Source organism: Cavia porcellus, unplaced genomic scaffold (assembly GCF_034190915.1).
Source record: "Cavia porcellus strain 051 isolate PalLab524CR breed Dunkin Hartley unplaced genomic scaffold, mCavPor4.1 scaffold_8, whole genome shotgun sequence".
NCBI lineage: Eukaryota > Metazoa > Chordata > Mammalia > Rodentia > Caviidae > Cavia > Cavia porcellus.
In genome coordinates, this window is record NW_026947491.1 from 92,063,947 (window position 1) to 92,077,945 (window position 13,999).

Genomic DNA, 13,999 nt, shown 5'->3' on the forward strand with positions numbered 1-13,999 from the left:
TAAGCCCCGGACTTCTGTCCCTTTGTATCACTTGGTGGTGGTGGGGGGGTGGCATGGCGCTGAGAAACTGCCAAATTGACTTCTGGGGGATTCGAAACTTCCTCCCGCCTCCAGCCTCTGACCCTCAGTGGTCACCTTCCTCGTCTCCCCACCGCCACACAGGCTGGGCACCCCTAAACGGAAACCCTGAAGCCCAAAACACTCCTAACTCTTCACTAGCGATTCTGCTCCAAGTGAGACGTTCATGGTGGGTGACACCTGGAAGCAGGCACCCGGGAAATGCCACACCCAGTTACCCGCTGCTGCATAGAGGGGCCCTGAGTCCCGTTCCTGGGGCACCTTGCTCCGAAGTCTGAAAAATCCACCGTGCAAAACACTTCTGGCCCGGCGTGGGTTAGGGACCCTCGGCCTGCAGTGTTGCTGAAGCTCTAGCAGGCAGCGTCTGGGGAACTGCCTCGGTGGTACTGGGTGACACAGTCAGGCGCTCCAGGGGCTCGGGCCCCTGAGATCTGTGCAGTCTCGGGTCGTGGCTGTGGGACCCGGCTGGAAGAGCCCGCTGGGCCATGCTGTGACCCCAAGGCTCCTGCGTGGGTACCTGTGGCACCCGGCTCACATCTGGAACAATCCCAGCCCGCCAGTGCCCTGCAAGCTGCACTGTGTGCCACTGTGTGTGTGTGTGGGGGTGGACTCACAGCCCAGTGATGGTCGCGGTCACTTCAGGGAGTGAGGTGCTGCTGGCACAGAGGAAAATCTCCCAGGAAGGAGCACGGTAGGAGGCCTGGTTGGCGTGGCAACCACGTGTGGCTTGCATGCTGTGTGTGGAGCTTGCTGGAGGTGTTAATTAGTATTTGTAGGGAGCCATTAGCAGCAGCCCCTCCCACACTGGACAGCTGCGGTGGGGAGGGGTGTGGCCTTGTAGACCAAGCCTACCTGGGTGTGGGGTTCTTGGTTTCCTTACTGGGGACCTGGAGCTCAGTGCCGGGCCCCAGAGTGCTGAGCTCTTAAAGCCATGTGGAGGCTTCTGCTCACTTGTCGCTTGGGTTCTCCGCTGCCTACTATGGGCCCGGTGCTCCTGGCAGAGCTCTAGGAGCAGCCAGAGGCACCTGGGGACTTGCGGCTTGGTGTTGCCCGAGGCTGTGACTCTGCAGGGAATCCGAGCTCAGGGTCGCCTTCGGTGCCTGCATGCTCTGGCCGCTCAGGCAAGTCTCCCGCCTGTTATACTGCATCTTTGCCGCCGCACATGCCCGCTCTGTGGGCGCTGACCATCTAAGGAACTTCCACGGGCCACGTGAGACCACTGGGCTGCTCCCTGACAACCTGCCGACGTCCTGCGTTTAGGGACCATGCTGGGTGTCCGGGCAGAGCTGTGTCTGCCGTGACCCCTGGTCTGGCTGGGAGGTGCTGCTCCGTGCCATCTTCCCAGCACTGTGCGGGGCCGTGCCCTTGGCACCCCAGGCCCTGATCCGAAGAGCGGAGTCCTGCTCTCCTGTAACTACTTGTGCGACCTGGAATATCGGTACCTCCTGCTCGGGTGTCAGTTCCCCAGCCAGGACCTCGCTGGAATGTTGGGAGGATCCAGTCAGGGTGCCAAGTCAGGGGTTCTGCAAGAGGTCGCTGATAGAGTCACAAAGGTGACCTCCACGTCGGAAGCCTGGACTGCGGAGTCAGACCTGGCATCCCTGTTCCTGCTGTGTGACTGGGGCTGGTTCCGTGCCCCCTCTGGCTCCCTGGATATGACGGGCCTTGTGCAGCCCTGTGCTTCCTGGTTTATCCCGTCACCCCTCTGCCCCCCACAGCGCGGTGCAGGCCCCCAGTGCGGAGGGAACTGAGGTCCCCCGTCCTCGCCAGTTCCTCCCGGTCCTCAGCCTGGTGTCTGCCGAGGTCGGCCCCAGCTGCTGTCCCTGTGAGCAGCCAGGAGAGTGGCCATCTGGGCACAGTGTCTGGGTGAGGGGCTCCTGTGGTGCCGGGGTTGCTGAGGAGGGTGTAGGTGGGCGTAGCCACTGTCACCGGGCACAGTTCCAGCCCCTCCCGCTGCCAGCCGGGGAACACCCTGGGGAGGACCACCTGCTTCCTCGGGGCGTGGCCTGGAGGGTTTCCTCAGGCAGCTTCCTTGACAAGCTGCAGTCCCTGGCAAGATCCCCACGTGGCCTTCTCTGCAGGAGCTGTGTCAGGGAGCTCAGAGCCATGTGGCCAGAACCGAGAGGCCCGGAGTGAGTTAGTTTTGCATCCGTGAGACCCTGGTGGACATTAATTGGATGCCCTGAACTTCCCCATCGGTCCTCCCCAGTCACTGAGCCCAGGAATGCCTTGGCAGAGGCAGACGACGGATGCTCCAAGCCTACTGGGCGCTGGACAGTCCCAGAAATGAGGTTCTCCTTCTCTGGGCCTGGCTATTTGGGTCCGATATGGGCCGGTAAGAACAGGAGCCTGAGCTTATTTGTAGGATGAGGAACCTGTTGGGCGGTCAGGGACGGTGCCTCTGAAGTCACTTTCTGCCCATAGCAGCTGCCCAGCCCGGTCCGCCTGCCTTTCTTCGGTGCTGGCCCAGCGCCTGCTGTTTGGGAACTTCCGATGGGCCCTTGGTGGGCACACTGAGCTGCTGTCGCCTCCTCAGGCTGTGCACGGGAAATTGAAGCCGGTGATTGTACACAGCGACCCAGGCCTCACTGGGCTGAGGGTCAAGCTGCAAATCAGGGTCACGTCGGCCGCTGGCGAGGTCCTATTGCATGGATCGCCCCACCCCCTCGAAAACCAAAAGCAAACCTGGATCTTTCACCAGACCGAGGCTTCAGCCTCCCTTGGGGAGCTTGGTTATCGTCTAATTTTAGTGTCCAGAATCTTATTTTCGTGTCCTGCAAACCTCTAACCATTAAAACAACAGTCTATTAAAAACAAACAGCTTTGCAGCTGGTATTCTTAGCCGCACAGCCCTGTGATGTCTTATAATTTTCCCAGTTCTCGGCTGTCTCCCTGGCCCCAAAATAAAATGTAATTGTGGATCAGATCAGCTGGCACCAAGTCACTGAGAGTTCAGAGCTGCCAGCTGCGAGTTTGTGGGCCGGGCACAGCTGTGGGCACCGGGCTGGGCTCAGACACATGGAGCTGAGCCCTGCTGCTGGGCGTGTGTGGGGCCTAGTTGGTCCTGAATGGTGTTGAGGGCGAGACCGCTTGTCCCTGCCCTGTGCCCACCCTGTCCTCGCTCGGGCGCCTGGGGCATGCGGTCTGCCGCGCCCGCCTGCTCTTTCTTTAGCACTGTGCATGCCCTGTGATCATCGGGTCCCCAGGGGCGTGGCCCGGGTGACCATGGATTTATAGGCAGCTCATCTGGCTTTGTGCAGGGCACAGCAGGCCCAGCCCCCGTGTACTGGGGGGCATTTCCTTCTCCACCAGGTGAGCTCAGGAGGAGACACGGGGAGGGGCTGGGAGGAACACAGAAGGGAGACAGAAGAGGTGTTTGTCACATGCACACAGGAGCTGGTCGGGCCGTCTGCCTCCCACAGAGCTGCAGCCCCATTGCCTCCTCAAATCTGTGCCACACCAAGAGCTCATCAAGGGCGCCACTGTCCACTTGACTGGCGCTCAGCAATTCGCCCCCATCACTTGGCTCCCCGGTGGGTGCCAGAGCTAGCCTGTCCAGCCCTGCCAGGTTGCAGGACGGTGACCACCTGGGGCTGCATCTCTCCAGGATTTTCTCCCTCCTAGTGGGTCAGGCCGAGGCCTGGAGTTCCCAGGGCAGGACCGAGGCTCGGGCACGTGATGCGGGATCCCATGGTCACCTGCTGCTTGGGAACCTGATCTTGGGCCCAGGCCGGGTAAGCCTGCGTCCCTTGGCTGCAGCGACAACACCAAGAACTCCACCGAGGCTGCCACACCCCGGGACACGCAGATGGCCGGAACTGATTCAGGGTCTTAGAGCAGGAACAGCTTGCAGTAGCCCGAGGCGGAGACGTCAGCACCGCCCGCCACCCTTTCCTTCTTCCACAGAGGTTGACAGGAAGCAGGGGGCAGGCGCCCGCGCAGTGTGGGGGAAACACAAGGGAAATGCTCGTGCGGCCGGCCGGGGCTGTCCCAGGAGTTCCGAGCTGCCAAGGTGGGGAGGCGGCCCCTGAGGCGAGCTCTGAAGATGCTCAGTGTGCACCAGTGAACAGGGAAAGCATCCCTGCAGGAGAACAGCAGGGGTGAGGTCTACACCGAGAGCCCGTGGCACGTTCAGAAAACCCCTGGTGCTTGTGCCTGGGGCCGGCGTGGCACTGGGCATGGTTTAGAGAGGGCCTGGAAGGGCTGGCGGGCAGCAGGTGGACAGGGGCTTCTCCACCCATCCACAGGGCTTGGTGCCCCAGTCACCATCTCCAGGGGCTCAGAGGAGGCAGCGTAGGGCTCCTGGAGCTGCTCTGCCTCCGGCTCGGCCACCTCTTACCCAGGGAGCCTCCCTAAGGCTGGCTCCCCTCGCCCTTGGCCCTGGTACCGCATCTGAGATGAGAGGGTGGGGTTTGGTCCCTGGTTCCCAGCACTGGGAGTGTTCTGGGTCTGCTGAGGGCATTTTAAAATGGGGTGTCAGGTGGGCATGGCCAGCATGGCTGCATCGATATCCCCCAGAGCACACTGGTGATGCTGTGGCTGCCAGGTGTGGGGAACCCACGGTCCCCGATTCTCCTGGGGCCCATCACCCGTCTCTCCAGGGGCAGGCGAAGGTGCCGAGGCTGCCTGCCCCCGATTCCTGCCTGTCCCGGTGATGGCTGCGTCTCCAGTTCCCACGGGGACCCCACTGGGACGCGGGGTCTCCTCCGCTCCTCTACACAGGGGAGGTCCCTGTATTTCCAGCCGCCATCCTGCACAGAGCCTCAGGCCACCCTGACCCTGGAGAAGCAGAGCCCAGGCTCCTTCCGCCGGGCACAGAGAGGCTCCGTTGTGGCCCCCGCCTCTCTCCCGGGCGGCGCTGGGCCTGGTGTGCACTGTCAAGGGAGAAGGGAGGGACGGAGCGCAGCCGCTGCTCAGCCTCCGCCCTGGTCAATTAATCCCTTCATTACCAACCACCTGGTAAATGACTGGTCCATCTAATTGTCTTGCTGTTGACCCAACAGCTGTCTGCCAGCCAGAGCGGGCCTAATTGATTCAGCTGTGGGCCGGCTGCTTGTGCCCAGATATTACTTACCGGCAGCCTGGCGGATGGCAGCCGACCTGCTGGGGTGAGCGTTACGTGAACCCGATCTCACACACGCGCTCATGAGCACGCTTCATTATTAATGCAAATTACAGCCGCCCGGCAGGGCTCCTCGCAGAAGCCAGAGCGGCTCTGCCTTTTTGTGCCATGGTGAGCGGCTCCATTATTCCCGCACCAGAAAGCTGCCCGGTCAGATTTCCAGGAGCCAGGACAGATGGGCTAGATGTGACCTCGGCCCCCGAGGAGGGGACGGGAGGACTGGGTCGTAGGCCTGGGCTCCTTCCTGCCCTTGGCAGACTGCTGCCCGGTCTCCTGGCGTGGGTGCCAGCGGGATCCTGCCTGGGGCAGTGCCTAGGTCAGCGTGGGTACTGGTTTGGGTGCAGTTAGCGGTCAGGGGACCTGGACCCTCACCAGCCCCTGTGCTGCAGGCCCGGGCAGTTGGCAGCAGCACATTTGGAATTTTGCTGAATAATCATAGAATGACTGTGTGTCCCTCCCGCGCCGGGAGGCAGGGCAGCTGCCGTCTCTGTGGTGCGCCCTGTGAACCTCGAAGGCCTCGTGTTGAACGGTAAACTCGGTGCCCTGATTCACAAGGCTGGAGGCCCTGTGTACGTGTGTGTGTACACAGGTGCATGTGTACACGCGTGGCCACTCGACACACATCCTAGACACACCGGGTGACAGTGTTAAAGGAGCCCCTCTGCTGCCCCTCCCGGACGGGGGCTCAGCTCGGGACTTGTTCTGTTTCAGACACAGGTTTCGGGAGCCAGCAGCTCTCAGCCCCGTGCTCTCAGATCTGGGGGTGATGTGTGCCGCCCTGCTGGGCTCCCGGTGCCCGTGCACGTGGTGTGTGGCGTTTCCAGGGGAGAGGGCACGAGGGCAGCAGGGAGACTCGGCGCTTGGCAGCGGGCACACATCTGTGCTGGCCGCTGTTTTCCTGAGTCCCCTCGGCTGGGAGTGGCCACCCTGCCTCCCTGAGATTTGCTTTTCCTGTGGGTGCCCAGTGCCGGCTGCTTCTCACCTGGGCCTGGAGGACTTTAACCTCACCAGCCTGCGAGCTGTAGCAAGCGCTGGCAGGCTGCCAAGCTCTCTGGGGCACAGTAGGCAGCGTGGCGGGGCATGGGGCACCCCCACCTCCACTCGTTACTGGGGGCCTCAAGTCAGCAGGTGGACTGGACCTTTCCCAGCTCTGGAGACCCTGTCGGTAACACAGGGCCCAGCGCCCCTGGCTTCATGGTGGAGGACCCAGTTAGGAAACACACAGAGTTCCAGGCACCTGGCAGGCTGCTGGCCCTGTGCTAAGTTCTTTGCTGGCTCAGAAGCAGCCTCCTCCAGGAAGCCCTCCCTGGTTTCCATGTCAAGCTTGGTTCTGAACGATGCTGCTCTTAGCAGTGTAAGCCACATCTGTAACCTGAAATGCTTGGTTGCTCCCTCTAAGTACAAGGAAAACAGGTGGCATCCATTCTAATAACATGTCATTTACCAGCACATCTAAAATGCAGTCAGTTCTTGTGTGATCAGTGGAAAAGGTTAAGATGGTTTACATTCTGGGTTTCCTCAGGAGGTTTCAAAGTCTGTGGTCTGGTTGGTCCTGGACCAGGGCTGGCTGGGGCTGGGTGGGTGTGTAGGGTGCCCGCCCAAGCTTCCTGGCTTCCTGTGCTTTGTGGTGATGTTCCTGGCTTCTGGGCCTGGCGGCTGGGGCCGTGCCTGGTCTCAGGTGCCTGTTGGTAACTGGGTGGCCACAGGAAGTAGGGAGGCACAAGCGATGTACAGGTCCACTCTGGGTCAGCATTAGAGGGTGCAGGGGGAGCCCTCAGAGGCCTAGAGGTCGCCGACCTTCAAGGGGGGCCCAAGTGCCCACACCACGCCCCTCAAAATGTAAGTGGACGGCTGCTGGGTGCCATCACCTCTGTGTCTAGTCTGCCTGCCTCTGAGGGACACCAAACTGAGGCACGAGGTGCCCTTCTACCCAGCACGATGTGGGGGACGCCGGTGCCCGTGGGATGCTGTTTCTAAGGAAGGCCCCCTGTCCTGCTGTTGTGCCCCTGGGTGTCAGATGCCTGTTGATTGGTTGTTTCCACATGCAAATGAAGGGTTGAAAAGAGCCTCTTCTGATTGGCTCTCCAAGCAAGTCGCTGATTGGTCTGATGTGCATTTTGCCCCTGGAGGGCTCAGCTGGAACCGTGATATGTAAATGAGTGGGCGTGGCCGGCAGGCCCCAGGTCCCTGCTCAGCGGTGCAGTGGCCTGGCAGACCCAGCTCGCGTGTCCTTAGTGTGGAAGGCCAAGTGCCGGCCGGCCGTGCTGCCCCCAGATGGACTGGGAAGTGAGCACCAATGCATGGGACACCCAGAGCTGCCCTTTGCAGCCAGGGACATTTGTCAGGCAGCGAGGCCTCACTTTCTTTTGCCCGAGTTGATCAGCAGTCTGCAAAAGACGTCAGGAACAGAGCCACAGAAAAACCCAATGCTGCCGCATCTCGGGGTCCCAGCCAGGACGTGGCACCTGGGCCTCTGTCGAGGAGGAGGTGGAGGACCGCGGGCGGAGCTGTGGGATGCCAGGACGAGAGCGGTGCCCTGGGATTCTCCATCGCCTCACCTCACAAGCCCCTCTGGGCAGCGTTGGAGTGGCTTGTGCAAACCCGAGGTTTGCCCAGGAGATGAGAAAGGGGGAGACGAAAGCCATAGTTGTGAATCCCGCTCAGACCCCTGGAGGCCAGCGGGGCGGTGTCCGGACCTCTGACGGGCAGAGGTGCCCTTCTCAGACCTTCTCAGGGTCAAAGACTTTGCTCCTCCAGAGCCTCAAGTGTGGCATCAGGCATGTGGGTGTGGAGTGAATGAATGGGTGGTTGGTGCTTGAGGGGGATGAGGGAGTAGTGACCCTCCACTCCACCATGGAGGAGGAGGGGGAGGAGGAGGAAGAGGAGGAATCCAAGAAGCCAGTGAATCCAGCATCTCCAAAACGTCTCATCTTAGGAAAAGACGGGTCTGGCTGAACTGGGAGACACCAGGAGGGGGTGTGCTTTCCTCCCCTCCTCTCTCCCTTCCTTCCTTTCTTTTTCTTCTCTGTAAATCTTTTTTCTCTGTCAGTCTCTCTCTGTCTCTGTCTGTGTCTCTGTCTCTCTCTGTGTTTTCCAGAAGACGTCTCACTCTGTAGTCCAGGCTGGCCTTGAACTCGCCATGGTCCTCCTGCCTCAGCCTCCCGGGTGCTGGGTTGACGGGGCTGCACCGAGATGCCCAGGGCCTGGTGTCTTTTCAGAGCGAGGAACCCTGGGCCTGGAGGCTCTGTGCGCCCCTGCGCCCAGACCAGACCAGACCAGACCAGACCGTGGGGACGCTGAACCCCCGGCAGGACACTGTCGGGAATGTGGCGTCTTGTTTGTTTGTGGAGGACACAGGCTCTTTATTAGGTCTGGGCTCCTTTTCCTGCGTGGACTTCAAGTATTAAAAATGCATTTCAGGTCTCCCACGAACGGCCCTGGCCAGCTCTCCAGCTAGTTGGAGCTATTTTGGGGGAGGTTTATGGTGATTTAATAAGAAAAGCTTTCTTAAAACCTCGTAAAACCTTGCGTACAATTCATTCTACCCAAACCCCCTCCTACAATTATGTCACTCACAACTTGGTGTGAAAAGCGCAGAACTTTGGTCTATTCATGTGGACTTTAAAAGCAGCATTCAGGGCCGGCAGGGAGGAGGGCCGGCGGGGAGGAGGGCCGGCGGGGAGGAGGGCCGGCGGGGAGGAGGGCCGGCGGGGAGGAGGGCCGGCGGGGAGGAGGGCCGGCGGGGAGGAGGGCCGGGCCAGCAGGGAGGAGGGCCGGCGGGGAGGAGGGCCGGCGGGGAGGAGGGCCGGCGGGGAGGAGGGCCGGGCCGGCGGGGAGGAGGGCCGGGCCAGCAGGGAGGAGGGCCGGGCCAGCAGGGAGGAGGGCCGGCGGGGAGGAGGGCCGGCGGGGAGGAGGGCCGGCGGGGAGGAGGGCCGGCGGGGAGGAGGGCCGGGCCAGCAGGGAGGAGGGCCGGCGGGGAGGAGGGCCGGGCCAGCAGGGAGGAGGGCCGGCGGGGAGGAGGGCCGGCAGGGAGGAGGGCCGGGCCAGCAGGGAGGAGGGCCGGCGGGGAGGAGGGCCGGCGGGGAGGAGGGCCGGCGGGGAGGAGGGCCGGCGGGGAGGAGGGCCGGGCCAGCAGGGAGGAGGGCCGGCGGGGAGGAGGGCCGGCGGGGAGGAGGGCCGGCGGGGAGGAGGGCCGGCGGGGAGGAGGGCCGGCGGGGAGGAGGGCCGGGCCAGCAGGGAGGAGGGCCGGCGGGGAGGAGGGCCGGCGGGGAGGAGGGCCGGGCCAGCAGGGAGGAGGGCCGGCGGGGAGGAGGGCCGGCAGGGAGGAGGGCCGGGCCAGCAGGGAGGAGGGCCGGCGGGGAGGAGGGCCGGCGGGGAGGAGGGCCGGCGGGGAGGAGGGCCGGCGGGGAGGAGGGCCGGCGGGGAGGAGGGCCGGGCCAGCAGGGAGGAGGGCCGGCGGGGAGGAGGGCCGGCGGGGAGGAGGGCCGGCGGGGAGGAGGGCCGGCGGGGAGGAGGGCCGGGCCAGCAGGGAGGAGGGCCGGCGGGGAGGAGGGCCGGCGGGGAGGAGGGCCGGCGGGGAGGAGGGCCGGCGGGGAGGAGGGCCGGCGGGGAGGAGGGCCGGCGGGGAGGAGGGCCGGCGGGGAGGAGGGCCGGCGGGGAGGAGGGCCGGGCCAGCAGGGAGGAGGGCCGGCGGGGAGGAGGGCCGGCGGGGAGGAGGGCCGGCGGGGAGGAGGGCCGGGCCGGCGGGGAGGAGGGCCGGGCCGGCGGGGAGGAGGGCCGGGCCGGCGGGGAGGAGGGCCGGGCCGGCGGGGAGGAGGGCCGGGCCGGCGGGGAGGAGGGCCGGGCCGGCGGGGAGGAGGGCCGGGCCGGCGGGGAGGAGGGCCGGCGGGGAGGAGGGCCGGCGGGGAGGAGGGCCGGCGGGGAGGAGGGCCGGCGGGGAGGAGGGCCGGCGGGGAGGAGGGCCGGCGGGGAGGAGGGCCGGCGGGGAGGAGGGCCGGGCCAGCAGGGAGGAGGGCCGGCGGGGAGGAGGGCCGGCGGGGAGGAGGGCCGGGCCAGCAGGGAGGAGGGCCGGCGGGGAGGAGGGCCGGCAGGGAGGAGGGCCGGGCCAGCAGGGAGGAGGGCCGGCGGGGAGGAGGGCCGGCGGGGAGGAGGGCCGGCGGGGAGGAGGGCCGGCGGGGAGGAGGGCCGGCGGGGAGGAGGGCCGGCGGGGAGGAGGGCCGGGCCAGCAGGGAGGAGGGCCGGCGGGGAGGAGGGCCGGCGGGGAGGAGGGCCGGCGGGGAGGAGGGCCGGCGGGGAGGAGGGCCGGCGGGGAGGAGGGCCGGCGGGGAGGAGGGCCGGGCCAGCAGGGAGGAGGGCCGGCGGGGAGGAGGGCCGGCAGGGAGGAGGGCCGGGCCAGCAGGGAGGAGGGCCGGCGGGGAGGAGGGCCGGCGGGGAGGAGGGCCGGCGGGGAGGAGGGCCGGCGGGGAGGAGGGCCGGCGGGGAGGAGGGCCGGGCCAGCAGGGAGGAGGGCCGGCGGGGAGGAGGGCCGGCGGGGAGGAGGGCCGGCGGGGAGGAGGGCCGGCGGGGAGGAGGGCCGGGCCAGCAGGGAGGAGGGCCGGCGGGGAGGAGGGCCGGCGGGGAGGAGGGCCGGCGGGGAGGAGGGCCGGCGGGGAGGAGGGCCGGCGGGGAGGAGGGCCGGCGGGGAGGAGGGCCGGGCCAGCAGGGAGGAGGGCCGGCGGGGAGGAGGGCCGGCGGGGAGGAGGGCCGGGCCGGCGGGGAGGAGGGCCGGGCCGGCGGGGAGGAGGGCCGGGCCGGCGGGGAGGAGGGCCGGGCCGGCGGGGAGGAGGGCCGGGCCGGCGGGGAGGAGGGCCGGGCCGGCGGGGAGGAGGGCTGGCGGGGAGGAGGGCCGGCGGGGAGGAGGGCCCGCGGGGAGGAGGGCCCGCAGGGAGGAAGGCCCGCCGAGCGCCTGCGAGAGACCCCGCCTCTGCAGGGCCCCGCACCCCTCGGGTCCTGAACCTGGCTCTGGGGAGGCCTGGGGTTCCCTGGGGTCTGTTTCTGAGCCGAGGGTTCTTAGAACAGTTTTAGAATCACGGCAGGATCCGGCCCAGGGTACGGAGACGGCCCCATCCCAGCCTGAGCCTCTACCCTTCCCGTGGTGTCCGTGCACTCAGAGTGACACAGGCTCGTCACCCCAACCCTGGTTGGCACTGGGGCCCCCCATGGGCTGTGCATGCTCTGGGTCTTGATGCTGTGGTGGACGGAGAAGGCTCCCTGCCCCAAGCTCCCTGTCCTGTGCATGGCCGCCACCTCCTGTCTCCTGGGCAGCTTTTCACATTGGCTGCATTCCCTACCTCGTGTGCATTTAAATTTTCTCCATGTCTTTTCATGGTGTGTTCCTCTTCAGGGCTGAGTGGTACTCCACTGTCTCTGTGTACTTACCCGCTCCCCTTGAGGGACACCTTGGCTGCTTCCAAGCCTTGGCACTTAGGCACAAAATTGCTCAAATGTCCGCATCAGTGTGGCTGTGAGCAAGAGCTTTGTGCTCTCGGGGATGCTCCAAGGGGTGCGATTGCTGGGCTGTAGGCTTTGTGAAATGAATGGGGTCTGGTTGTTAACTTTGAGCCCAGTGTAGCTGCCATGTGGACAGGACTGTCCTGCCCGCAGGCCAGCACTCCCTCTCCCTGGAGTCCCCTGTGCTGGGCAGCGGCAGGCATCACCACTCCTTGGCGGTGTCCAGAGCGCACGGCCGTCCTGCAGCTGGGGAGAGAGAGGCTCCGACACCCGGCAGGTGGCCCTGCGCGCCAGGCCCCATCCACATCCCCGGTCCCCTCTGCAGGGCTGCAGGGAACAGGGCAGACACTTTCTGTTCTCAGCTGTCAGGCACAGCACGAGCCTGGCAGGGCTGGCAGGGCCCGGGTCCCTTTCTGGTTTCCTTCTCGGAGCTCAGGAATTCTGACTCAGAGCTGCGGATGCTCCGGGAATGTGTGCTGTCCTTTGTGGTGAGGGTGTCGCATTCTTGCGGTGGAGGGGCCCCGGTCTCAGCTCCGTGGGCAGCCTCCCTGCCCTCTCCCTTCACCCCACAGGACTTGGTCTCCTTTCTCTGCATCCTCATGTTTCTAGCCGCAGGCCCTTTGCATATGCAGACACCCTCCCTGCCCTCATTTCAGGCCAGGGGTTCTTCTTCCCCAGTGCATGTCTGCTTCCTTCACAGCCCTGTGGCCAAGCTAACTGTTCTTTGCCGCCTTGGTTGTTCATTTAGTGGCATTTTGCTGGCCAGGAGCTAGGGCCTCTGCAGCCGCCGCTGTAGCTCCTGTGTGCCGCCTGCAGCCCCTAGGTGGGTGAGGGCCAGCACCCCACGCCCAGCAGAGCTGTGCTTCAGACCCACCACCTGACCACTCACTTCCGGAGCCCTGGAGTAGCAGCTCTCACGGGTCCCAGGGACCTCACGCTCCGGCCACCCGGGTTTGCAGCCGACGCCCCCTGGCTGGCCCTGGGGATGGATCAGTGTCCTCTCCAGGGAGTCCTCAGGGCACGGGACGAGTCCGGCTGTCCCGAGGCCGGTTGTGGAGCACGAGCCCTGTGCCCTCTGCCTTAGGCCGTGCTGGAAGCAGCACCGGCCCTCACCCGACCTCCCGGCCAGGGAAGGACCAGCCAGGCCTGGGCTGTACTCCGTGTGAATTTCCCAGCCTGGGCTTCTGTTGCAGCAGCAGGATGCCAGGACCGGGCAGGCACTGGGGTGGGGGCGAGCTGGAAGGTTAGGGTGCGCATGGCTGTGGCAGAGCCCACAGGCCCCTCTGAGTTCACAGGAGGCCGAGCCCCCACCTCCAGTGCTTCTCACCTGATTAGGCCAGGCCCGCCCTGCAGCCTGCATCTTCATGGGCGCAGTAACTCATTTGGGGGATCAGTGGCCCCTGCAGGACCCTGGCACCTCTGCGGTGGAGCAGAGTCACCAGTGTGCTGTTCCCAGTCTCCAGGTCCACCCCCACCCGGGAGTGGACTCCCAAGGGCCTCTTCTGCTGCCGCTCACCAGTGGGTTCTTGTCTTGCTCTGTGCTCCTGAGCTGACCACAGGCTGAGGGCCAAGGTGGGCTCTGAGATGCGTCGTCCAGCACAGAGTTTGAGCAGGAAGAACCCAGGCAGGCACCAACATCACGTCGCCCATCAGACCAGAAACAGGGTCCCAGCCGCCTGGGCTCTGTGCCAGGGCTTGAACTCGTGACCCATGATGGACGGACGGACAGACAGACAGATGGGGCCAGGCTCAGTGAAGTGGGGAAGGAGCTTGCCCTGCACGGTGCCCGCTCTCTCTTGCCCTCTTGGAAGGAGCCCCTGGCACCCAGGCGGGGTCCTTGCTTCCTTGGTGGCAGCACTGTGACCCCACCGTGGGAGCTGCCTCAGGAGTGGGGGACACCCTGACTCTAGGGGACCCTGGGGAACTTCCCCCCCTCCCAGTACTGGGGATTGAACCCGGGCCCTTTGCACAGAGCTTCATCTTTAGACCATATTTTATTTTGAGACGGGATCTTGCTAAATTGCCCAGGTTGGACTTGAACTTGTGATCCTCCTGCCTCAGCCTCCAGAGTGCTGGGGTTACAGATGTGGAGTATCACGCCCAGCTGGGGCTCTGCTCTGTGTCCTAGACTCCATGGGCCAGGACACTCTCACCCTGTGGGTGCCACTTAAGCCCTTAGCACCAGGGCACCTCAGCCCTCTCCTGCTGCGGTCCTCCCCCGCCCGCCGTAAGAATTGAACAAAGCCTCCTGTTAGGCACACGGAGACCCCACGGTCTCCGCCCGTCATGCAGGCAGGAGGGGGCGACGGG

At 65.2% G+C, this 13,999-nt stretch overlaps 1 protein-coding gene and 1 long non-coding RNA gene across 3 annotated transcripts in view; both read left to right on the top strand.

Moving 5' to 3' along the window:
• Chst11 (carbohydrate sulfotransferase 11) overlaps window positions 1-13,999 on the top strand; it is a 138,413-nt gene that overhangs the window by 77,400 nt on the left and 47,014 nt on the right. The window lies entirely within an intron of this gene.
• Window positions 6-2,896, top strand: LOC134477411 (uncharacterized). The gene is made up of 2 exons (XR_010049473.1): window positions 6-2,413; window positions 2,503-2,896. It is a non-coding gene; the product is annotated as an uncharacterized LOC134477411 (long non-coding RNA).